This window comes from Mchenga conophoros, linkage group LG2 (assembly GCF_057382185.1).
Source record: "Mchenga conophoros isolate Kocher_MC1m ecotype Shallow Benthic linkage group LG2, M_conophoros_male_GT1.1, whole genome shotgun sequence".
Lineage (NCBI taxonomy): Eukaryota > Metazoa > Chordata > Actinopteri > Cichliformes > Cichlidae > Mchenga > Mchenga conophoros.
The window spans coordinates 33,658,536-33,686,063 of record NC_140527.1 but is presented as its reverse complement, the minus strand read 5'-3'; the positions used below and the strand labels follow the sequence as shown (position 1 = coordinate 33,686,063).

Below are 27,528 nucleotides of genomic sequence, written 5' to 3'. Positions count from 1 at the left end.
TAACAGAAAAAAAGACCCAGAAAATCTTCAAAGCATTTTGTTCACATATGACTTTTAACTCCCCCCCAGCTCATGTCATTCCCCGGGCAGAAGTCTACACCTTCACAATATCCATAGTTTCTGCTTCCAACAGACAGGAGGTGTGGAACACTTTACCCAATAGACAGGCCTCTTGGGTGGACAGCATGACGTCAGAACTGGGCCCAGATTCTGGATCCTGCTGCCAGCAGGTGAGATCATAGGAAACATCTGTACCAACATAGGCAGCTGACTGTTAACTAGTGTGGATGAAAATTGGCCGCCTCCTCCTCAGCTGTTCTCAGCTGAGCTCTCCTTTTCCAGTTTTGATCTGGTGTTTCTTACACACAGATCAGGTCAACACGACAGGTCACAGTCCCACCCTTGTTTTGTTTAGTCTGCACCACCATGCAACTATATGTAATCTGTAATGTATAAATACAGCACTTGCTTATATCAGAATGTCATTAGTGTTAGTTGAAAAGGTTTGCATTCCTGTTAAGTGACACAGAGACAGAAAAAAATACAAGCATGGACATTGCCAACAGAAAGAGGAATATAAAGACGGGACTTGGCACTTCATGTTACGTACTGCATATAGAATTTGGCACAATACATGTTTACATGTGCGAGCAGCCAGAGGTTTAAGTTCTCTCACCACTCAAGACTTGTTTTGCCCATATTTTCAAGTTTAACTCAAAAGCTCGTAAGCTCAATCTGTTAGCTCTGAGATATTAGTCTGTAAATCATCCACTAAGGCTCGGTTATAGATGAAACGCTTGGAGGTTGGACAAGTCAGTAAAGTATGGGCTGGAGCTCACATAATGATAAGGATGGACAATATATTTGAACTGAAGCTCTGATGGGTTCTTGAATGCAAACTAATTAACATCTATGATGCCTCCCGCCACAGCATATATACTGATGCTTGCCAGACCAGAGTTAACAAAATGAAGACAGTGGAGTGGAGCACTGAACAGCAGCACACAAGCACACAATTCAGCACTTTACAGAAGTGTGCCCAACACTTGTAGCCACAATTTTGTGATTATGTAACCTTCTATATAGTCATTTTTGTTTCAACAGCACAGTGCACCGTTTTAGATTACCAAGGCTTTTTTCCCCGTGCTAGCACTGCAATACAGAAGCTCCTCTGCCTGTGTTAAGATATAACGTTAACAAAACTATAGTAGAGCACATAGATGGCGCCGCAGGACTTTCATGCTAGCACAAGAATAAAACGGCATTTTGGCCGGGAGAAGAAAGTTAAGCAATGTGGTGCCATGCATGAGTACTCTTTGCTGATCTACATGCAGAGCAAATATATCTGGGAGACAAGCTATGCCTCCCTTGGCAGGGACCTTCATTGCACTGAGTGCACTGAAGAGATCAAAGGAGTCTGGAGACAAAGACAGGAGGCAATCTGTCACACCATACATCCATCCATGCGATGTAGGTCTCAACTCCAAGATTTATTCCGCAGATCAATACTATATCACACAGAAACTATTTTCTTTAATGAATGATCCGCAGTCAGACTTGGCAATCTTTTAGTCTCACTCGGTCCCTCTACTCTTTACAACTAATTACCACCACCTTCACATATGCATGGTTAATTTCAATCCCCATCGCCCTCACTGTAGCTACAACTGCACAAGTGAGTAATTTTTCCACAAGATTTATCTGGCCTTTGACCAATATGAATAATGTGAAGAAACTGAACAGCTGTACAGTGGGAGAGAGGCAAAGAAAGAACTAGAAATTCTTTGCAACACACATCTTTTTTTGTTATCATTTGATATACAATGATCAACAGCATGCTTCTCTTCTAAAACAATGGGCAGCAGGCCCTGCTAGTTCACCTGTTTTGACACTTTCCATTTAACATAGGTGCTTGTTGCAGATTCCTGTGGTTTTGTTAATGGCACCCTGAAGTGCATTTGATGCTGTGATTATGCTTACTTCAGTGCTACCAACCCATCACTTTTGCACCCATCACAAAAGCATATCCTCTAGGGTGTTATTACTAGTGCAAAATGAACACGCAAAAAGACCTTTAAAAAATCGTAAAGCAATAACTGAAATATATAGCAGGCTATTTAAACCTAAACCTTGTCTGCCTCTACATTAGCCCCAACATTTGTCAATACAAAACTGTTTTCTCAGCTCATTTACTGCGCATATGTGCAAAAACAACACAGCTGAAGGTAGAAACTCAGGAGCACACAGTTTATTAAGCGGGCCATGTCTGCTCGCTAAGATGATTCATTTGAACTGTTTTAGAGAATTAGAGGAATTGCTGTGTTCTAGATTTGTTGCAGAAAGCTGGAACGCTGAAGGGAACAAGAGAGCAGAGGGGATTTTAAAACATCCCAAGTTCAGATGCATGGCTTCACTCCGTATATCCCTCGACTGCACAAAGCTGGCCACCTCTGTGCAGACGCACAAAATGGTACAAGCTACCACTTACTGTCTGTCATGTAGTTCAGATGAAGTTATGTGCTTTAAGGTATATTACTGGCAGCTATACCAACTTCAGATTAACAGGTGGGCTAATTCAAAATCTGATCAAGGTGATCGGGGCTTGACATGCAACTGCTGCAATCTCGAAAATCAAAGGAGACCTAACAGGGCTCATTCTAAACTGATGAACACAAATCTGGTCTCCAATGATTTTTACAGCTTTAGTGACTTTAAAGAAATACCATATAACTCACAAATCACTTGAAATGAAATGAAAAAATGGCCAGAGGACAATCAGAAGTATTTTAGAAATTCAGCACATTAGGAAGTAAGAACAAAGAGAAACACGTCTACTGCTTTATTCTTATATTAAGTGAACTAACCCTCAGCATTGCAGGGGAGGCTCTGGTACCAATATTGTCCATATTTTTTGGCAGCAGCAATGTCGAGCTTTTTCAAATCCAAGACATGACCGTTACACGACCTAATCCATTAAACCTTGTTGAATGAATCACGCTTGCTGCATCTCCCTTGATCCATTAAATTTAATCTTACAACATGCATCACTGGACAACAAGGCTTCTTTAAATCTACCACCTTTCTTTTAATTCTTTTGGCTGCCCACAGTGAATAGACAGAAATGTATACACAACAGCCTAAGCAAAAGAAGCTGATAGAAAGTAAAGCAGGCATAACAGTGAGCTTTGTGATGTAGGTTCCCGTACCGACAGGGAACAACACCCACTTTTTCCTCTGAGATAGAAAGAGTTAGAAGGGGAGAGAAATAATAAGAAGGGAAGGGAGGAAGGAAGAGGGGGAGGGTGATAAAGTGAGAAACAGGAAAACAATCCTAAAGATAGAAAATCAGTCAGGAAAGTGAACACATGCCATTTGAGAGTGTAACTAGCAGCCAGGAGCATTAACTGCATTCTTGTCTGTTTGAGATGGAAGCGTACATGAGTATGCTGATGTGTAATCAGTCTGATGAGCCATGTTGTCTAATGGCAGGAGACAGTCAGCGCCAAGGGTTTAAGAGAAAAAAAAAAAAGAACTGGGAAAACTTCTGCTAGAGGAATTGCAAAAGCCTGATTGGGTTTCAGCCTTTAGTCCACCCTATTGTGGTTTTGCTTCACGCAAACTGGTGGCATAGGCACAGAGAGGGTGAGTGGAGAGGCAGTGAGTAGCAATCTGGAAAGCAGGATTTGAGATTTAGCACGGAGGGACTGATTCGAGTAAAGGTTGAAGAAAAACAACGCAAACTACTACAGACGTATGACCTGACAGGCACCTATCACATAACAGTAGTTACTTGTTAGTGCTGCAAAACACTTCAGCAGCCTAACAAGAAGCACATTTCCTCATGCTGTCAGCTGAGCTCAGCAGGATTATTAGAAGTCCAGGATAATGTTTGGCATTCAGCACTGCGTGAGATGAACGATATGTAGCGACACTTAAACACAATGTTGTCTGTGTATTTCATCCCAGTTTGTTGGGCTATTAATTTTGGGGCACAAGTTCCCTTCAGTGCTACGGTGGCAGAGATTGGATTTAGCTAAAATGAAAAAGTAAAGGCTTAATTTGTGTAAGTGTAGCACGCATATTGCTATCAAAGTATAGAGATTTAAAAAAGAAAAGAAATTCTATTAATGTTAAAAATGTTCTCTTAGCGAGAGTGCTACAAAAATGGCATTTAAAATAGGGGAAAAACTTATTTCAATCGGGTTCATTACTGGTTACCAGAGAGTTCCACAAAATTTTCAAAACAAATCAGGTTGATGTTTCTCGCTTGGATGAATCTCTATTGCTCTGAAAAGCACGAGGATGCAATAAGGACCCCTTGTTTATAGTCTATCATTCACCCCGGGACAAGATAAACTGCAAAAATCTCGAGCGTCTGTGTTTCATGGATACACTACAGCTCGCGAAATGAGCCTATAAAACCCTTTAAATAAACATAACCATAATACAAGACTCTCTGAAGCTGAATCACTCTAATAAACAGTATGCCATCATATGCGCAGCAGGGGTATCCAAACTAAAGCTCGGTTATCTTAAGCTCTGATGGGAGTTAGAGGCACTTTGGAGCACACTACGTAAATGCTTTATTTACCCATCTTTCCCCCTAAATTACCCTCGTAAGCAAAAAATGCCGTTTTAATCTAATGTTAGACCACCAATGAGTGCATACACTGCTGTTGCCTTAACTTGCCACATACACAAATCTGCACGTACAGTATATTATCAGATGGGGACACACGGACGTGGAAGCTTCTGAGAAAACCTGTCCCAGCACTAATGTCTAAGTTTGAGCATTATTACCAGCAGCCTACCTCAGACATGTTCGTGCGCGTATGGCTCGGTTCCATTCAAGAGAAAGCTTACACAAACGCGTAAAGAAAAATCCCATAGATGGCTGGGAAAAGCACCACCGGTTCCCGTTTCTATTTCCGGGCGCTTCTTTCTCCCCCGGCTTGTCTGAGCGTTCCCACAAACCTGAACCCCCACACAGATAGACCGAGTCAGACACCTCTGAGCGCGGAGGGGAGGGGTTTCAGACACCTACCAGCTTTACATGCCCACTTCTCTTTTCTTCTGTCATCTTGAGAGAAGCCCCGAAACGAAAGAAACACAGAAGGGTGGACAGGGAGGGGATGAGCCGAGCCGGGGTATTGAAGAGTACTCCTTCACGTCTGTTCCACAAAGCGCACAGCGCGGCGCAAAGCAAAAACACCAGTCCGGTGCCGTTCAGTCAGTGGGCTGCACCGCTCCGCTGGCGAGAGCTCCCAGGCAATTGGAATATTCAACTTTGGAAAAATGAGAGAGGGAAAGAGAGCGAGACAGAGAGAGAGGGAGAAAGAGAGATGGGAGGGAGGCAGACAATCACAGGAAAGCGGCTCCTCCTACTCGAACAATACAAAAAGCGAAAGGCAGCAGATAGAGGCTTCAGTGCGTTAAGCTGAACAGCTCTGGGCACCAGTAGTAACACGTCTAATAACTAACTGAGTGTGCGCTCCAACGGCAGACCACGCGTCACAGTTTTACACATTTTATTGGATAATCAGATCAAAGCTCGAGTGGGCAACAAACTGTCGATTCAAGAAGCAAACTTACCTGACCAGTAACAGTGGGTCATACATTCAGATCATACACGGGTAATGCACAAATGATGGCATTTTTATTTCCAGCCTGCACGACAACTGAATTAATGCCCACAATCGCGCTTCATTTTTTTTATATATTCTTGAAAATGATGCAACACCGAGTAATAAAAGCAGACCCCAGATATTAAATATCGCGCATCCTTCATTGTTATCAATAAGTAGCGCCAAGTTCGACTGCAAAAAGGCCCAAAGGCAGCAATTAGAATATTCATAGATTTCAAGTTGAGCAGAAGTGGTTCGCGAAAATGGATGTATCACACATTAATTTCCTGGATTAATTACAAGATTGTGTGTGTGTGTGTGATTGTGTGTGTGTGTGTGTGTGGGGGGGGGGGGGGGGGGGGGGGGGGTTTGTGAGGCCATCCCAAGAAAAGCCAGTGTTATAACGTGAGTAATACTCCTGCATCATGGTGTGTGTTTCGTGCTTAATTGCATATATCCCATATTGTTATTGCAGCATTGCTTTCGTATTTCTACATCATACACAAGGGAGAAGCACATGCCAAAAATATGCCAGACTATTGCTCTAACTTTGTTCCAAAGAGGTGGGTGTGCTGTCTGTGCCTGCAGGTGTGTGTTGTGCTGCTTTGTGTGTCTGTGGGCTTGGAAACAATGCAGAGGTTAAGAGGTTCTGCAGACCTTTCCAGCAGGCTGCTCTCTCCTATGTGGTTGCTTCCCTCTGCCAGCTATGTCCTGCACCTGTCTGACCTAACACTGCTTGTAATACCATTTCTTTCCTGTGTGCTGCTCTCTGCATTGTGTCCACACACACTGAGGTTGCCCTATAATGACAGGCACAGGCGAAAACAGAATAATGTAATACTGATGTAAATGTTATTCGGTGCTTTACAAAAGAGAACGCGAGAGAGAGAGACACTACACGCAAAGGATGCAGTGCTTTGAAAAGTTATTTCTACCACTGCAACTGTTTCTCATCTGATTAATGATTAAGACAATACCAACTTTTTTCCCCCAACTGTTATCAAAGGAAGCATGAAGCTAAGTAAGAAGCAACTAAGATTCAAGTCTTACAGTCAGATTTCTGAAATAGGAAAAAACATGTAACAGCTGTCTTCCAGATTAACAGTACAGGGAAAAATCTGTAGCTTTACACAGCAGGAAGGCTGCTTTTGGTAAACAGTATCAGACAAGGTGTGGCCTGACAAGCAGGTGTGTTCTCTGACTGTCAACAAGTGATACCACAATGTGTGTAAGAGCAGGTTTGCTACCCGTCTGTCTACATTAACTATATTTACAAACACAGATGTCCAGCCTTTTCTTGTCTTAATAACAGCTTGCCCCAAAGCCTGTCCTTGTGTCCGCGTCTGGCCAGCGAGTGTCATTTAGCTCATGTGCTCTGCACTATAAGCCAGAGTCTATCCGTCTATCTTGGCTTGATTTTCAACAAGATACTGGATTGTCACAGTGGTGTCAAGGTCCAGGACTAGTCAATGCATATGTATTACTCATATTCATAATACTCCCTCCTGCTGTGTAGTTAAACACCGCCTTTCTGACACAGAATTTGACCGTAATACACAAGCGAGTCCACTTAAAGAAAGCTTTTTTCTGCATGCGGCCATATTTAGAGCATAGGATTGTCACCACGGATCAGATCTGGTTATAGTTTCTGTACAGTCTGTCAGATGATATCAGTCATAGGCCTGTTCTTGCTATAAGGACTGTAAGGTTGATATGAGGTCACTGATGCACACATGCCAACCTGAACCTCCCAACCGTCCCCACCCCTACTCCAACAGACACCTGCGCTTCTGGGGAAAAGATTCTATTTACTTTTATAAATGTGATTATTGCATAATTCCTTTTCACCCTTATCTAAATCCCCTGTATGGGTATATTTGAAATTCCTTTTAAAAAAGAAAAAAAAAAACTCTTTCTTGAGCACGTGGTTAGAGACAGCTACAAGTGAATATTAGTTTAATTCCCAGCAGAGGTATTTTGGATTTTAATAGGTCTTTTACCCTTTGAGCCTGACAGAATAGTTGGCTGATTGACTGCACAGACTAAGCCTGGATCCAGCCCCAGGCACCCGTCAGTGCTGTCTTTGCTCACTGACCACGTAGACATCTAAATTTTGTGAGAGTGGCAGTCATCTGCACAGAAGGCAGCTTTAGCACTGAGTACTCTAAATGAACTCAGCAATTTGTGGGCTGGAAAGCACTAATGTACAGTTACTTAGAGTGTGTGTAAAGTTATTAATATTTTGTTACAAGCCATTCTCTTGTTTTTCCATGAGCCACTGAGCCTCACTTGCTATTATACCACACTCCCATGTGATTACGGAAACTGTATCAGCAAATATACAACCCCTAGTCCTTCACCAAATATAGATAGCTTGAGGTTGCTATTGCAGTCAGAACACATTTTCTTTGGTGCTTATTGTTGCACCTTTATGATTAGAAGTTTATAGTACATAGTCACATTTGGCCTCCCATGTGCTGCAGCCACCTCTATAACTGCTATGAATGGCATTCCATCGGGGCAAGCAAGGCAGCAGTACTTTCCTTGTGAAATTTAAAAACGGACATCATTTAAAACCAACCAAAGTGAAAGAGATTTGTTGCCTTACATCTCAAATAAATGTTTCTTCCCTAAAGCATTTCATGTTGTCTGTTTGCATCCATCCTTTAAATTACTTCCATCTTGTGGCCACAGTTATTGCCTCCTGAAGTTAGCTAGACTCCGAACCATTAGACTTTATAGTTTTTGTCATTTTTATGGATGTGTCTGTGCCCCATTAACAAAAGCTGGAACTTTTCTAGTTGAGAGGCAAAATATTTATGTTTATCCTTAGCTGTTTGCATGCAAAATGTGCATGGTTTTAGGCAGAAGACTGACAGGTCACCAGCATACTAGACAAGTTGTCTCTGGCTCTGCTTTCACTGCTATAATCGGTGCATCATTGCACAAAACAGTAGCAAGTAAATCACTGAACTATACTGTGATTAATCAAGAAGTAAGTTTTTCTTACTATCCACATTGGCTAACATGAGTGATGTAGAAGAAATTGTCCCATGAAGAAACATTTAATAACCCCTTTAGCACATTAGCAATAAAAGCCTTAAATGGAGAGAGCAATCATCAACTTTTACCATGTCTGGTTTAATAAAAAAGTTGAACAGACAAGTGCAGGTTCTGCCATCATCAGATTGGCATCTATGAAAAATAACTTGTTGACTGAATTACCAGTTGTTTTGATAAAATGCCGTAAGTTTTCATTCGTATTTTTAGTCCCCCTGTAAAGAGTGAACCTGCCAGGAACGTGTGTGCAGTAAGGTGAATGTGTCCGGGGAGAGTGCTACAAGATGCAGAGAGGGTGTCAGCATATAGGAATACAAGACATCTGGTTCAGTTTATCTCTTTGATGCATGGTCTCTGCTTGCCTTTATGTAAAAATCACTAGATGCTACTGACTGCTATTCATATAACAGCCCCACCTCCACCTACCATCCACATGTGGGTTCTGAGTTTACTTACATATAGGAGGGAAGTTATTGATAACTTTACTGGATATGATTCTGAAATAAAATAGTAAAATGAAAATGACTCAAATACTAGAAATGAATGGCGATGTGGAGCACCTATGGCTATAGTCCTTATTGCAGTGGCCCGGGTGCCTTCAACCAACCCCCATCTCTCCCCATTATCCTGGCTGCTTTACAATATCCTATCTAAAAAAAAAGGCCCAAATGCCTCATAAATATATTAAATACCAAGTACTTGAATGGAAAAAAAACTTAAATAAAGCAGTGTTTAATTTGAATAGAGCGGATTTTCTCAGAAAATGAAAATTTGTATGAAAAACAAAGTGCCAGTGACAGAATAAGGGCAGGCTAGATGACTGAGGCTGCCTTGGACAGTAAACACACCAACCACTGGAGACTTGGCCTCACTATTGTGCTGCCCTGGCCCATGCATGGGACTTATTGCATATCAAGTTACCATCAGCAGTAGAATTTAATGAATTGCCTGTGGTGTGCCTGTGGTGTGTGCGCGTGTGTCTATGTGGGTGTATTGGTGTGTGTGTATGCATGTGCATCAGTTACATGCACACACTTCGAAGTGCACACTTGCATGACAAATCAGCAACACCCTCAAACAGTGTGTGTCCAGAGGAAATGCATCAGCTCTTCTCTTCCTTTCTCTTCCTTTTTCCACTCCCAGCACCACAGCTCATCAGGGACTTATTGTACAGCACCAGCCTGTCTGTGTACTGCAGCAACATGAAGTGATCAGGAGAAACACTCACTCACAGAGACATAAAAACCTTTGTTCCCTTCAAAACATGGGAATCTTTGTCCCAGTGCAGACAACTCTAGAGAGTGATGCAGTGTTATTAGCATTCTGTGCCCACATGAATTTCTTTCTGTTGGGGGTGTATAAATATACACACTGCGCAGTAGCCATAGCAGTTATTGAATTGTAATCATTACTTGGTTGATTACAATTCCCCACTCTAAGCCTAGTGAGGTATAGTATAGTACTGTGAATATTTTCAGGAAATTCTCTTTCACTTGACAACAAATGCATCAGTTCTCTTGCAATACTATGGCAACACTAACCTCATAACTCGAGTTAAAAATGGTTTCTTCTGGGCATCCTATTGCCAACTTAAAAATCAGACCAGCATAAACAGATCAATAAATACTCAGAGGGTGTAAACAAATCAGTTGCTGGGTGTAGAATTGCGCCATCAGCTTTCCATTAGTCACGCCATCTCATATCTGATACTTTTTACTAATAGAGGCAGGCTGAAAATATTCAGTCTTCACCTTCACAGAGCTATCGCCAAGGATGCTGTTTTTCCTTAAGAAATGTAAAAACCTTTCAATCAGAGAGTTGGAGTTGTTTTGGGTTTCAAATGTCAGCACTTTATATTTGTGGAGGAGAGAGCATGAACCTCCCAGTTAAACACTGTATATAATTCTTCTGGTGATTTAGCCAAATGTTAATGGATATTGTTTACTGCCTCTACAAGTGCTGCCAAATCACATCCATTGAAAGTAGATATGCTGACTTAACGTAATTACGTTCCAGGAGCACTACCTCCTTTCATTTGATGTAAATATTGCAGATTTCACCCGTCTGAACTACAGCTGGTATGAGCAGACTAGATGTGAGCTAGCTGTGTAAAGTAAAATGAAAGCATACTGACCACTCACTAAAATATAATGCTGTGTCGCTTGAATTACAGCAGCTGTGTGTACATGTGTGTCTTTAGCCTCTGGCTCCACACCAAGACAATTTGGAGCGGAATACAGGCTGTTCCTGGACAGACAGCAAACTTAGGAGTGAATACGACTTTCTTGCAAACAACATAGATTGAGTGAAAGCAAACTAGCACATTCTTGACACGCTCTTTTAGTCGAGCATTAGCCCATTAGTGATTCACATGATACGCAATTCATCTTCAGTTGATGAAATCAAAGAGATACTACTGAGTAGAAAAAAAAGTAGTGTTTACTGTATAAAATTTGCAATGACACTAAATAGGCCTTTTATTTTAAATAGTTAAATAGTTGGTTATGGCCACTTACAACTATTTGTTATAATTATAGTGCTTAACTAGCTGTAGCTGAGTTTTTGGACTCCAATGCATAACCATTTGAGCTAAAAGTAAAACATTTCTGATTGAGAAAGACTGTAGCATGGAATAAAAAGCCCATATATACATTATAGGAGGTGACTGAACTAAAAAAGCCCTCTTTCTGTGTGAAATGAACATTAAAGCCAAAAGCAAGGAGTTTTACTGCCATTAATTGTCCACTATATTTAACAAAAATAGTAGTTAAGTTAAAGCTAAAAATAGAAAAAAACTACATTAAAAAAAATATAATGTTAATCACAGTACCCGACAACTATCTTTTTGTAAGCCGTAGCAGGGTTTTATGACTGCACTGCTAACACTTAGCCAATTTCATCTGACGGGTTTCATATTAATATGGCTGTCTGAGACCTTTAAAGAGAATCCCGAGTCAAATCCAGCTTTAAAAATATGTTTCCCTAATGTCACATTGGTGTTCTTTGCTTGAGTAGCTGCTCAGTTCGGGAACATGCACCTCGTTGGCAGCTGTCAGAAACTGTAGGATCAAGGAAGCTGCTGTATTTTAATCTAATGATGCAACAAGTTGTTTTGGTTTAACATTATACTAGTAACGTGTTATTAGTACACTGTATCACAGTGATCCAAGTTTTTTTCCCCCCTACAGAAGACGACTTGTTCATGTTTGTTGTCATTAATGTCAAACAGAGTGCAACACAGATGCAGAAGGCATTAGCTCTTTGCTGTTAGTGGGTCCCAAATTCCCCTTTTTATATTACTCGGGTGCTGATGTCTGTCGCAGAGCCATCAATATTATGCATTTTACTTTGTGGTGACCTAGTGGAGCATAGAAAAGACTTGACAAACAAGGGAGAAAGTAAGATGTGAGATTTTTATGAGTATAATACCGGATTATTTCACACCAAACATTACTGTATTATTGCCTGCATTTTTCTTCCATTTGAAATAAAAAGTCCTCTCAGATTAATAAAAATTATTTATAGTTTTAAAATGTGAATTTATGATTTGGTCTTTTCAGTTGCTCATACTTTAGTTAAGCGTCTGTACTTAGAAACATTATACATTTAGGCATTTATATTTATATTTATAAAGGCCCAGTCAATTTAAAAGAAAAAAATGTTTTTTTGTTTTGTTTTTGAGGCATTTTCATTACATGTCCCTACATGTCTCATAACAAATCTTTAAAGAATGCCAAACTGAAGCATTTCGTAACTTTTATCAGTAACATATCTCATCAGATATGTTAAAAAAAAAAAAAAAGTATGCCACGTCTCCTGGGTGATCCAGATGTTCTTCAGATAGGATACGATTGATCCTGTAACAAAAACCTTATGCTTCCTGTATAAGACTGATTGGTAAATCCTTTTATATATTATTTAAGTAGTTGCCACAATACATTTCCCCCCCAGTTTGGATAATTCTATTGTACAAAAATCAAGTGGTTCTCCATCTTCTTCATCTTCATCCGCTTTGTCCGGGGCCGGGTCGCGGGGGCAGCAGCCTAAGCAAAGAGGCCCAGACCTCCCTCTCCCCAGCCACCTCCTCCAGCTTATCCGGGGGAATACCAAGGCGTTCCCAGGCCAGCCGAGAGATATAATCTCTCCAGCGTGTCCTGGGTCTGCCCCGGGGCCTCCTCCCGGTGGGACATGCCTGGAACACCTCACCCAGGAGGCGCCCAGGGGGCATCCTTGTCAGATGCCCGAACCACCTCAGCTGGCTCCTTTCGATGTGGAGCAGCAGCTGCTCTACTCTGAGCCCCTCCCGGATGGCCGAACTTCTCACCCTATCTCTAAGGGAGAGGCCAGCCACCCTTCGGAGGAAGCTCATTTCTGCCGCTTGTATCCGCGATCTCGTTCTTTCGGTCACTACCCACAGCTCGTGGCCATAGGTGAGGGTAGGGACGTAGATCGACCGGTAAATTGAGAGCTTCACTTTTACACTCAGCTCCCTCTTCACCATGACAGACCGGTGCAGCGTCCGCATTACTGCAGCTGCAGCCCCAATCCGTCTGTCGATCTCCGGCTCCCTTCTCCCATCACTCGCGAACAAGACCCCGACATTACTTGAACTCCTCCACTTGGGGCAGGAACTCATCCCCGACCCGGAGTGGGCACTCCACCCTTTTCCGGCTGAGAACCATGGCCTCAGATTTGGAGGTGCTGATCCTCATTCCCGCTGCTTCACATTCGGCTGCGAACCGTTCCAGTGCGAGCTGGAGGCCCTCACCCGATGAAGCCAACAGAACCACATCATCTGCAAAAATCAGAGATGAGATTCTGAGGCCACCAAAGCGAAAGCCCTCCGCCACTTGGCTGCGCCTAGAAATCCTGTCCATAAAAATTATGAACAGAACCGGAGACAAAGGGCAGCCCTGGCGGAGCCCATCACCCACCAGGAACGAGTCCGACTTATTGCCGGCAATGCGAACCAAGCTCTTGCAACGGTTGTATAGGGATCGAATGGCCCGTAGCAATGGGCCAGACACCCCATATTCCCGCAACACCTCCCACAGGACACCCCGAGGGACACGGTCGAATGCCTTCTCCAAGTCCACAAAACACATGTAGACTGGTTGGGCAAACTCCCATGCACCCTCAAGTATCCTGGAGAGGATAAAGAGCTGGTCCAGTGTTCCGCGACCAGGATGAAAACCGCATTGTTCCTCCTGTATCCGAGGTTCGACTAACGGACGAACTCTCCTTTCCAGCACCCTGGCATAGACTTTCCCAGGGAGGCTGAGGAGTGTGATCCCCCTGTAGTTGGAACACGCCCTCCGGTCCCCTTTCTTAAAGATGGGGACCACCACCCCGGTCTGCCAGTCCACAGGTACTGCCCCTGATCTCCACGCAACATTGCAGAGGCGTGTCAACCAGGACAGCCCTACAACGTCCAGAGCCTTCAGGAACTCGGGGCGGACCTCATCAACACCAGGGGCTCTGCCACCAAGGAGTTGTGGTTCTCTCATTCTTAAATTAGGAAGTGATGTGACGGGAAGATGCACTGAGGACCCTATTAAATGACAGGTGACTGACAGACTGACATGGGATCAGTCTTTGTACAAAAATCAAATACAGCTGTGCAGGGATTTAAACCTCACTGGTACAGAGTAAATAACATTACTGATGATTAGTTAACAATGTATATCCGCATCAATACTGCAGCAAAAGGAAGGCGTATAAAGAGGGGAGGATAGAGCCCGAGAGGAACGACTGGAGACATGAAAAGCAAAAACACGAAGGAGGGATAAGAAGAAATATGGGTCAGACCGAGAAAGACAGGGAAGGCTCAATGTAAATCAGAATGTGTAAACATGTACAGGCCTAATCTCATTATCCCTCATCCTCCTGGGCCTGTGATCAGATGCTTGATTAAAGCAGGAGATGAAAGAAGAGAGGTAGAGGACAGAGATGGAGGTAGGTGGGAAGGAAAGAAAATACGGGATGCCTAAAACAGACCGAGTATCCTTTGGAGAAGAAATAAATTGCAAATCGCACTGTTTTGAGTTACAATAAATATAAAACAAATATAAAGACTGCAGTAAAGATTGCAGTGTGTAGTATGCATTAAAAGCAGTGTAGCATTTACTGACACAAAGGAAGGCATTTTCAGGTGACCTGAAAAAAAAATTAGCTGTATATTAAAGCAAATGATGCTGCATTACGTGGCATTTGAGGGTAATATATCAGAATTACTACATACGTGTGGACTAAATGATTTTTTTAAAAGAAAATTTGTAAAATTGTGGCCATTGTTAACAGAGTAAATGGAGTATGACCATAAAAACATCTTAAAATTTTCAGCATTAATGTTAAAAAAGACATCTATATAAACAAATAATGTTGAAAAGTGTTGTTATTGCTTGATTTGCTAGAGAAGATAGCCAGAGATAATGTTTACACCCAATTCATGACTGATCCTGCATTTCATCCTTTTTTATAATTAATGACTGTCCTCTAAATGGTTATACAGTAGGTCTTAAGGCCTGTTACAGTCTCCATGTTTGAGAAACTATGCGACTCTGAGTTCCGATTGCTGCAGATTTTGTCATCAGATGGTGAGTGCGAGGCTCAGTGCGGGCATTCGCATGCCTGCCAAGTTTTTGCAACTACGCAAACATGCCTGTTTATACACTACACTGCACTACAACACACCCACTACACAATCAGGCATACAGGAATTACTTGTACATAGTGTCTACTATTGCTGTCTTCACCTTTGTCGGCAAAAGAGTATAATCCCTGTTTAGAACAAAAGCAATTCCCCTCAGTAACTGTGAAGTAAACTCTATGAGGAAATATAATATAATATAAATATAGTTCCACTACGACTCTAAAAAATGCAGGTGTAGTAGTGGAAAGGAAATCCCCGACAACCACTAGACTTTTTTTTTATTCCTATTCCACACTCACTTTCAGTATTGCCTAATTTTTAGCTAAGCAGCAAATGATTTAATTGCTTTCTAAAGATTTTGTGTGTGTGTTTCCAAACATCATAAACTGTGATGTGTGTGTACTGGGGTACTTTTTAGTTACGTGAGCAGAAATCAACACATAGTTTGTATCCTGAGAAAAAACCCAAACCAAATCCTTTCTCTCTAGCAGATAATTTCCTTTTTTTTATTAAACTTTTTTTTAAATTTAAAAGGCAATATTAATATTAAAATTAAACGGGTATTATGTGTTACAAGGGCTATATCCAACACAGTGTTATTTTTCAGTAAAATTACTAGAAACCTTTGCAAGAGCACAGCCCATTTAAATTTAATTCCAGTGAACCATTAAAACTGCATTTACAATTCAGACATTCTCCCGCAGAGAGTTCACCTTCACACACAAACACACACACACACGTTTATAAATGAGTAGAAAATTTATTTAAAAAAATAAATAATCAAGTGCTCTGAGTTATTGAATGTGGGCCAGTAAGCTAGTGGCATTTCACACTTGAAATACTTCCTCATTCTGTTAGAGCAGACACCATGAAATAGCCTATAAAGGTGTTGTCAAAACAGAGTCTAACCTGCTCTTAAACTGCATGCAGTGCTGTTACAGTAACTCTAGACACATCAAATGACAACTTAATTTCAGGTGTGGGCAAAGATTTCTTGAGCACTGTTCATCTGGGCCGCCCTTAAGTAGCTTTCCTTCCCATCTTCTTTTTGCCTGGCTTGCTTTGAAATGCTGATACCATCCTCAACTTTTCCACTTATTCAACCTTTTTCTTTCCTGCTGATTTTCTGATCCATTTTCGTCTTCACACCTCATCATCCAATTCAAGCCAAGATCCCCACACTTCTCCTTTTCCTTTCCCCCCCTACCCTCATCCCTTCTTCGCTCGGTGGACCAGCACAGCTCTTCATTAAAACAGATGTCAGGCATCTGTCAACATCCAGGCCAGTCTTGGCATGATTGATTTTTGGCCCACCTGCGTCTTTCGTAATGACCAACTGTCAGTTGTTTTACTGCCCGCACTGCCTTGCCTTAGTATTGCCTGTCACTGAGGCTAAATCTCTCAGCCCAGACCCACAGGGCATTATCTATTTGTCCTCAGATAAAATTTATGTAGGTACACCAAAGAACCAGCCTCTTTCCTACAATCACATTGTCTTTAAGGATGGTTATATCTGGGACATAAATCGCTTGCATTCTGTCAGTAAACCTAATATACGGCATACTTTAAGTTTCAATTATTTTGAAACAATGAGTTTTTGGACAGAAGCTTATAAATGTTTGGGCTTGCAATGTGTGTTCAGACGCTGAGGCTTCAGACGGTCTAGAGCAGAATGAAATGGCGACACAATAGAGCACTGACAAGACACATTTTCTGTGTGGCAACATATTCTCCTTTTTAACTTTCATGCTTTTAATTTTTTATTTGAAAATTCATTTACCCACTCGAGTTCTTAAGGAGGCAGACAGCTAAATAAATAAATTACATTTTTTAAAAACCACAAACAATTACCCCAATAAACAACCGGTGATAGATTTAGGCAATTCATAACAGCTGTTATTTCTGTCCAGTTGTATTACAGTAGTTGTACACAGCTGAATATCTCTGGACTGCAGAATATGTATAGCGAAGTTGCTGACAAGTGAACTTTAAATAAATAAGAGGGACAAGTTTGAAGATCTAATGTTTTTACGATGTAAATATAGCTTTATAGTTCATCCAGCATGAAAAGTGTGCTTGCTCAAGTACATAGCATGGAGCTGAGCAATAGGCTGATAGCTAAGACTGATGTCAACATTATACGGTGCTGCAGTACAATATAATTAGGTATTATTCCAGAGGAAAACGGCTTAATTTTGCCTTCATAAACTAGTTTTCCTAATTTGAGAACTATTTTCTATACACATTTAAACTCTACTGCATCCTTCGATTCGATGTGAGAAAGAGCAAGATTTCTTATACTGTAGCAAACCCATAAAACAAAGTCCAAACTAATCAATCAGGGCACAAATCTCAACTTGAACAGTAAATTTGATCAAGACATTTAAATTTGACCTTGCGGGAATTTGTTTCGGGCACAAGATGTAACTTCTTGAGTTGAGTTCAGACTTCAGTGTGACTCCAAAACATCAGATGATGAAAAACATGTCAGGAAACCTTATAAAAAAGCTTCATGTCCTGTGGCAGCGTCCAGACTGAGTGAAGATGTATAACAGCAGCTTCAAACTAGAGACAGAGTAAAAGAAGGGGCGCATCACTTCCTCTAGCTGTACTCACCTGGATGTCAAGCTTTTTTGATGATGTACAGAAACAATGTACAGCTTCCACATCTGGAACCCAGGCAAGTCTGAGGATTCTACTCTCTATTTATCGTTTCGTCACCCTTTTCCTCTTCTTCCCTTCCTTTCGTTCCCTTCTTGCTTTCTTAATCTCCTCTCCTTGCCCTCTTTCTTTCCATCTGCCTGGCAGGAGCAACTCAGAGTCCATGGAGAGCAGGGATGCAGCAGAAGGCATCTTTGAAAGAGAGCTCTGGCTACAGACCTTTCATCTAGTGCTATACCTGGCCAAGGCAGGCTGCAGGGTACCTTGGCTGTCAGAAGACATACACTCGATGAGGGAGGGCGGATGAGACAAGAGGAAAGGGAGAGGAATAAATGTAATAAGATAAGATAAGATAAGATAACCTTTATTAGTCCCACACGTGGGAAATTTGTTTTGTCACAGCAGGAAGTGGACAGTGCAAAAGTTATGACGCAAAAATTAGAATACAATAAGAATAAATACAGTACACAGCTGTACAGAATAGAATAAAATAATATACTATATACAGTAGAATAAAATAGAATAAAAATATACAATAAGATAAAAATAGAATACGAATGCTATATACAACTGAGTAAAAATACAACGATGCCAGAAAAGATTATTGCACTTAGTGTTATTGCACATGTGTGGATGTGTGTGTTTGTTGTTGGAAGAGAAACAGGCAAGCAAAGTCTAAAAAGAAAAAAAAATGTAGTTTTAATAATATATTTATGATTTTGTCAAGCCCGCAAACATGAGAACGAAATAAGGATGAGTGAGGAATAGACATCAGAGGAAAAATGGGGAGAGCAGACAAGAGGGACTCAAAAGTAGAGCAGAATGATGAGAGACTGGACTCCTGCGGTTCAAACATCTCACCCAAATTTCGTTCTTTCACCTGAAAGTCAAAACCACTGAAAGTGCTTTTATTTGACTTTTGAATATTACTGTAATCACAGGCTCTTATTTCACTAAAAATATCAAAATGTAATAAATAAAATCGAATAACCTTATGAGATGTGTTAATTGGGGTTATTAATGCAGTAGCAGTTGGATCAGTTTTTAAATGTTAGGTATATGGTGCTGTGTAAAAATCTACATAATAACCAGCCAACCAAAGAAATAGTGTGCTACACAGCAAATCCAGCATGTCCAAATTAACACTGTCAGATTTGATTTCAACACTATTAAAGTGTCTATATGGGTCCACACCAGAGAGTGTTAATTTAACTCTTTTTGGAGAGTTGGTACGTTAACTCTGATTTAGTGTTAAACACCAAATCTGTCTGGAGTTGATAATTTAACACTTGGTGTTAAGAGTTTATATATTAACTCTCAAAGAGTATTTTAGTTTAACTACGTAAGAGTTATCTTCTAATTCATTCTAAAAAGTGGGAATTTTACTGTTCTGAACTTCTAGAAATTTCTTTTGGAAATAAACATTTGCTAAAAAGATGCAATGGTTTTTGAAAAACATTTATTCTGAACTGTGCACCACAATTTCAAAACATTTTCTGAAAGATGTAACAGTATACATGTTCTCACTTTCATTAGAATTTTGTTTATCAAAAGGTCTGACATGGTAAATGCAAATAACAGCATTCTCATCACTTATTTCTTCAATACAATATGCATGTCCTTCATTCATCACTTTGTGGAACTTCAACGCACTTCTGCTCTCCCCCATATTCCATCTTCACAAGCATATCCTGTGCGGAGATTGAATAAAAATTAGTTGACACTAATTAATGGCACAAATAATCCAGTAAACAATTGCAGCACAGTAAAAAAAAAAAGGAATCCTCTTTGAGCCATTACTTGTGTAAAGTATTTTCCCAAAAGACAAGGACACAGGCAACAGGTAATACTGAACTAAATGTAAAACCTCAACCTTTTTCATTTTTACCCAAACCGTGTGCACAAAACTCTGGAGGGATCTATGCTAACGTAGAATCGAGTCAGGACGTCTGCTACTGCTGTTTGCTCGTTTTTTTTTATTTTTTATGGGCGATCGTTTTCAGGCTTCAAGTAGCACCATTATACCAACATTTCACATTCTAGACATTGTTTTAGGTGTATTTGACCAAAAGTTTGACTGAAAATTCACATGCAAGCTTTTTTTCAAGGCTGTGGTATTTGCCGGCAAACAATACCTTTCAGCTAGCTAAAACAGAATATTATGCTATCACCGAGCAACATGGCTAATGCCTTTCACACAGCTTTGTCTCAACTCCAAAGAGCCACAGAAGTAAAAGCTCATAATAATAATTGAAACAATCTTTGAAAAAATGACTTACCAAGCATGGCAAACAACTCAAATATGTAGAGCAAAATGTTCTGAAACGGCTTCACTTCAGCTTCGATTGGAGCCGTGCTGGGGGCGGAGTCTGTGAATTTACTCTGTTGGTGTCATAGCCCCTCTAGGAGTTCAGAGTTAAGAGGTCAAGACTTAATGTTTCCATTGTAACACCTCCAGATTTGACATAGAAACACTCATTTTTAACACTCGATTTTAACTACTATCATTTTACACCTCAGAGTTACATTAAAAAAATGTGACTCTGCTTAGAGTAAAATTAACTCTACTTTTGCAAGGAGACTATTAACACCAAAAAATTTAACACTTTTGAATTTGCTGTGTAGGTGGATGGAGAGACGACAAAGGAGGAAACAGGCAGCTATTAAATGCTCCAGGGAGACTAGCCAGGTACTCCCAGTTGAACTGATTAACTCTGCCTACCAGGAAGCTACAAGGCAACACAGAGGGACAAACTGGGGGAAACATACTGCAGACCCAGCCAGGGCAGAGCGCCGTCACAGTGAGTTAAAGGTTGAAAGTTGATAGAGGTGTAAACACTATGTCAGAGTAAGGGACTGCACTGAAATGACTGCTGTTCATTCAGAACCTAGACTCTGTGCTGAACAGACCATCACACATTTGGCACTGTTATGGTCTACATTATTTCAGCCTGCCACTGCTTGGCCTCTTGCATCTGCTGCAGAGTATGTCTCCTTGACAGGCAAAGACTGAGTGCTTAGAGAGTGTGTTACCACGACAGGAGGCAAGTGGGGAGAAGGGTAGTTAATGTGTGTGTGCTTTTGAGAGCTTATGTGTGTAAAATTCTTCTAAAAACAGGCTGCATGTTTCTTTTGGTAAGGCACATAATAACTCAAAAGCCTTCCTTTGACAGCAACTGTCTATAGCCGTGAAAGACCGTGAGTTTGACAAATGGATTCTCTTATAGCCATCTACCTGGTTCTGCATGGGGAAATCAGACAAGAATGCTGCAAGGCAGCACTGTCCTTAGTCCTAAATGCCATGTCTGGGAACACAGACGAGGATCATTACTGAGCTGGACCGTGTAGTTAAAGCTGACAAAATGTCGTTTACCTCAGACATAGCCAGCCCTCTCAATTGTCTGTATCAAAGAGGAGAAAATGGAAATGTGTCTTTTAAGTCAGAAGGTATTTAAAGTGTAATCTGTTCTTGAGAGGTCATCATTAAACAAACAGTGTTTGCCGACAGAAAAAAGTCTGGCTTTCCATACTTTTTATCTCTCTGTTCCTCCTCCCCTTTGTATCAAAGACAACCTTGGACAGGATCATATTAAATGCTTCACATCAAACGACAGGGTAACCATGGAAGCCAATCTGTTTCATAAGTAAAAAAAAAATCCTTACAGAAGCAGATTTTTTGTGTTTGCACCACTCTGTGAAGCCTTACAAGCCTAAGGACAGCAATAAATAAACATTTTAAGTGAAAATTTGTGCTCAACCACCAATGTTCTATAATCTTTCCAACTGATGGAGAAAAAGGGTCTATATCAAAATACCTGTGATTCCTGAGATGTAAAGCTTTTGTTTGCAATGGAAATACAGAGATTTTCTGAAAATACAAATCTTTTGACATATTCTTTTACACAAAGCAGCTCTTCTTTTTTTTTTTTTTACAATGAATTATTAAAGAAAAGCCTGTAAAATGAAACTGAAAAATTCATTAAAGACAAATCTTGCTACTGGTGCAAAAAACCTCTCATATCCCTCCCTTTAAAACTATTCTTCAACACCAGCGTGGGAGAACTGCATTTCCACTTAAACTGTGTATAATGAAATTAAGATGCTTCACCATTCCAAACACTAGAGAATTTTATAAATGCAGTATTAATCCACCGGGGGAAGTTATGTGCTGTTAGCTGCTTTTGTCATGAGAATATGCGCTAGGGAAACCCAGTCGACCGGTTTTAAATTACTTGAGTCTGAGGAGGGAATCTAACAAGGCCCCAGACTTCAGCTCCAGTCCAACAAGTGCATTATGTTTTCACTTGGTGGGGGGGCTGAGATGGCTGCCAGGCTGCCAGGCTCTCGGGCAGGGTGGCAGCTTAACAAGGAAAACCATTTAAGACATGAATGAACACATCCTCTGAAAACACATGTCAGCTTTAGCCAGTATTTTGAGTCAGCATGGCTTCTCTATTGTGTGTTTGATTCTTAATAATGACCTCGGTGTCACTTCTCTCTCTTTTAAATCCTCTACCTGAGCAAACCTAGAAGGAGAGAACAGGCGCTCAACAGCTGAAAAGAATGTCTAATGCTGTTATGAAAACATAACACAGCACTCACTTCTTATAGGTCAAAGTGAAGTTGAGGTAACGGTTCTTCGACAGAAAAGACAGAAAGGTAAGAATAAAGGCAAGGGCTTTAATAAACAGATAATTGCCTACGGATTCCTAGCACTTGGCTAGAATGACAGAGAGCTGCTGACAGAGATGTGGGTTCGGGTTGGCGAGTGAGAATCACGAGAAAAGATCTTGGATAGTGGAGTTAAAAATAGAGCATGAAGTGGAGGAGGGAGAGGAAGCGGGGAGGGGGACGTACCTGTGGGCTTGGAGGCAGCCTAGTTAGCAATGAGCAGCACCACTGTGGACGTTGATGGGCTTGAGGAGACAAAGAGCAGGGGGGGGGGGGGACAAGTGTGGGGTTGTGAAAGATGGGGAGAAATGGAAAAGGAGAGGAAAGGATGAGCATAAAATAAGGGGAATATTAGGCAACAGACAATGAGCAGGATACAGAAAGGAATAGGGAGGTTGGGGAAGGTAACGAGAAAACAAGTCAGATTAGCATGAAACCCCTTTTCTGAGTCAGAAACAGACAATAATTTCACAGTAGGCTGCGATAGAAGCAGGATTGGCAATAGTCTGCAACTGATGCACACACACAAGCACAAATTGCAGATGATAGTGCTGGAGATTCCATAATGAATTCTTCCAGCAGCTACACATTTATATAGACAATACAGCCTTATTGATTAATGCATTATTTCATGGCATGTTGCCTACTATCTAAGAAACAGTCACTCCTAAATAAGGTAGCCCTCCAAGTTTTTGGCTTTGTGCTTATTCCGTTTAAGATAGATGAACGGGCCTGTAAAGTCATTTTCACAGACGGTTGTTGCTTCTCTGTCGCCACTTTCCTTCAAACATTCAGACAACACCACAAGTGTTCATGTTTCTCTAACACCAGATCTTATTTAAGTTTTTGTGTCTGCCTAGCAGTCTGTGTTGCTTAGGCCTCGCCACACTCAGTCATTAGTAGACAGTTCATTTAAACGATTGCACATGGTGACTGTAATCTGGATTCAAGATGATAACACTTCATCTAGACAAACAATTGAGCCATCGGGTTCTTTACAAATTAGACGCGCGTTAAATCAAGTGCTACAAGTTTTTAAAAAGGACCTCACGTTTTATTAAAAAAATTGAATACTCATCGTGCACATGCTGAAATTATTAACAGACCTGAAGAGATTTGCTCAAAGCTTCTGGTAAGCCACCTGTCATAATTTCAGATTTCATATAAATAAATAACAACAATTCAACAGAGATGTGGCTTTAGAGAAGCTAGACAAATATTGACACCAGGAGGTAGTGAAAGAAAAAAAAGGCAACAGTCTCATCATGGGCAATTGATGTATTGCATTGTTTACTTCAGGGCTAGCCAGGTGCAGCGTTACGTTTTTGTCAGGGAGATCTAATCTGAGAAAACAGAACACATGGCCCATCATTTGGTTCCTAATAAGCTATTGTTCCCATTGTTCAGGAGGGATTCCAGTGAGTCATATATGAGCGACAGAAAGGGGACTTGGCAGGAGAAACTGTGCTGAGCAGCTGTATTGAAAACATCTTGGGATTTCAAAGCCTAGAATGTGGATTCTGAAGATTTTGTAATAACAAGAAAATTAAGAATTAATAGATTATAAATATATAAAAGAAAATACTGCTGATCCAAATCTTGTAGATGCTCAATGTATCACAAGAACTAATAGTGATGCTCATTTTCCCCCCCTCATATCTCAGTCACTTAAACACATTTATACAGTGAGTAAAATATAAAAAAAAAACCCTGCCTTATCTCAATGACAAGAACATAATGAGATTCAGAGTAACTATTCTAAAAACCTGGATACACGTGTATCCACTTACTTGTCGATTAGATTTATTTGCTGCAGCCTGAATAATGAATTATGGTTATAAATCACTCTGAAAGCATTCATTAGTTCTCAATACAGCTTATTATTGAGCATAACAAATTAACATGAGGTACGCTAACAAAACCACAGTTAATTATGGACAGTGTGACAATATCTCCTCCCAGTGTTGCCTACCACCACCACTTCCTTTTGATGTGCATCAATCTGCAATGATTTACCTTATTGTTTACCTTAGAAGAAACAATAAGCACCGAACAGGCCTGCTAATTGCCTTCAAAGTGATACTACGAGCTTTCATCTCCTTTCAATTCCGTATGAGTCATCATTAGTTGCATAATTAAATTTAAAAAAAAAAAAGGGCAACATTTTTTGTGAGTATTTGTTTTAACATGTACAGAGAGATACGCATCGAAGCCAAGCCAATTTAAATATTGTGGGAATGAGTAAATAGTGGAAACACTGAAATCCCTTACAAACCTTACACTGTTGAGCAAATGTGAAAAACAACATTTGCGTTGCAATAGCTGAAGACAGTCGACATTTATTTTGTAAAGAGTCAAATTGCGCACACTTCCCTGGATGTTTATGCTATTTGGAGTTCATTAACATGAACATTATTCTGTTAAAATATAATAATTAGCACTCACTTTCACACTCGTAAATGCAAGCTTAGAGTCTATATGTGCAAAAATTAACCATCTGCTACAGCTACTTAACTGTGGCTGAGAATCGCCTACATTTACATGGATGAGAAGGATTTATTATTTTAACAGCTTCAGTGCACAGTAGCTGTTGCACAATAAATAAATAAATGTGGTAGCACTGGAGTTTTCCTCTGGCCAAATAATACCCACTTACAATGAATGACAGTAGTGCATAAGTAGCACAATATTCAAATCTTGTGCAGCCTTAGGTGGTGTAGAAACTAAGTGCAACAGATGTAATTAAGACATAAAAACAATGGAAGAAATTGACACTGATGTATAATTTTCATTCAACATGCCTTCTCAGCTAACGCAAAACTTTAATGGGATGTTTTTGTGACTGCAAAAAAGGTTTATGAAAAACCCTTTCTGCTGTACGATTTATATGCTAATTTATATCATTGGCAAGCAAATCCTGGAATATACAACTGATTGATAATATCCAGTTATCCTTACATTTTCTCTATGCATCCAAAGTTTTGGGTTGCAATAGCAGCTGACTAGGACACTTAGTCTTTTACTCATCATGGGCATGAATGCCACTGTAATTTTGGGGGTTTGGATTATTTAATTGTACTGCTCTTTTCCCAGGCTGAAATGATTGTATATATATCCTCAATAATTTTAAAAATTAAGAATTTGGGGCACAAGTTTGAAGTTATTTTGGATTTTCCCCAATCCATACACAGTAAAAAGTCTACATAGACCATTATTAAAATTTGGTTAAATGACCTTGACCAGACTCTTTTGGTTTCAATCACCAACCTTTTGGCATCTTGGCTTAATATTTTATCACTCTTCTTGACAGACATTTTATATTTTGTTTACATTAATTGGACTGTCTTTTAAGCACTTGATGCAAATTTTCAGTAAGGTTAAAGTTGAGGCTTTGGGAAAGCTGAATATTAGTCTGCTTAATTCATTCCAAAACCAGTTTTAATGTGTGTTTGGGATCATTGTCGTGTTGGAACACCAACTGTATCCAAGTTTCAGACCAACTTAAGCAAAACTGCTCCATTGCATGACCCTACCACCATACTGGTCAGTTGGTACAGTGCTCATAGGTTTGAAAGCCTCTTTGTCTTATTTAAACATTTCTCTTTTCTCCAGGAGGCATTTGGCTCATCCATGTGAGCAGCTGAAAATTTCAGTTGAGCTTGAAGGTTTATTTTGGAGCAGGTGCTTCCTGGCCCCCTCTCCGTCCATGCCAAAGCAAAACTGGCTTCACTTCCAGTCTCCAGGTTCCTGGGATGTTCCTGAACATCCTAAGCAACATCCTTCCTCACATTTGAAAGTCTTCTTCCGAAAGACTCAAACTGTCATCCCACTTTTGTGGGGGTGTATTTATAATACCTTTATCTATATTTTTGACCCTGTGTGGATTAGAGAAAATCCTAAATAAATTCAAATTTGTGCACTCAATTCTTGTCATTAAAAATGCATGCTTTACAATTAGTAAAGTTAAAACAACCAAGCCCAAAATTACATTCATGCTCATGAAATGTAAACTTTTGACCACAACGGTGATCAACTCCTCCATTGTGCTCTGTGTGTAGTTGGAGTCTCCTTTGAGGTTCAGGTGCCAGGAAACCTTCTAAAAGTCCACTAGAAAGCATCCTTCTATATTCAAAAGGAAGCTCAACAGATCTACTTGAAGATGAAGCAGTGACGCCCCCACTTTAACGTTTTTAACTTTACTTCTATCTCAAAAACAAAGTTCAAAAACTACATGTGGAAACGATTTTGGGAGTTTGGTACCATGCAATCCAACCAAATCTCCCACAAAATACCCCTAAAGGGTCACAGTTAGGGCTGGGCCATATCATACCGTTCACGGTAATACCGGTATAATGTTGGGCAATGATAAGAAAATGAAATAACGCGATAAAGTTTTTGCACTAATAAAGTTGTGGAGTTGTAAAGTATTTTGTCTAGTGTCAATTATATCGTCGGTTATATCATTATCGCAAATTTTCAAATGTATATTGTGATAAATATTTTTGGTCATATTGCCCTGCTCTAGTCACAGTTGTGAATATTATCCAAGTCCCCAAACCAGATTAATTAATGTTATATACCCCAAAATGTAAAACATGAATGCATAATTTAATCTTTAAAATAATTTTATAAAGTAGAATTTTCCATGCGTTGAGTGTGAGTACAACATTTGGCTCCTCTGAACAGAAAAATGTATGGCAATGAAAACAAGATGTTGGCACATACATTTTTAGGGCTAACTTGGAAAATAAAGCTCATCATCAACACCATAGCAACATAACAATATATTGTAGTTTCCTCATTCGCTCACCTCTTTTTCCTCTTGCTTTTCTCTTCCACATTCACTTGAATTTTAACTTG

The 27,528-nt window shown here is 40.3% G+C and overlaps 1 protein-coding gene and 1 long non-coding RNA gene across 6 annotated transcripts in view; both read right to left on the bottom strand.

The window, feature by feature from the left end:
* The window catches only part of mid2 (midline 2), a 170,398-nt gene that overhangs the window by 108,796 nt on the left and 34,074 nt on the right, over positions 1–27,528 (bottom strand). Inside the window, exon 1 of one of the 5 annotated variants that reach the window (XM_085296389.1) lies at positions 5,045–5,370. The exons of 2 other annotated variants lie outside the window; for them this stretch is intronic. The gene's annotated coding sequence lies outside the window, so the exon portion shown is untranslated. Of the gene's footprint in view, positions 1–4,811; positions 4,947–5,044; positions 5,371–27,528 lie in introns of those variants that run through there. 2 more of the 5 variants (XM_085296419.1, XM_085296401.1) reach the window with 2 other exon arrangements.
* LOC146582404 (uncharacterized) lies at positions 19,440–20,389 on the bottom strand. The gene is made up of 2 exons (XR_014888865.1): positions 20,277–20,389; positions 19,440–19,688 (listed from the first exon to the last, which is right to left on the bottom strand). It is a non-coding gene; the product is annotated as an uncharacterized LOC146582404 (long non-coding RNA).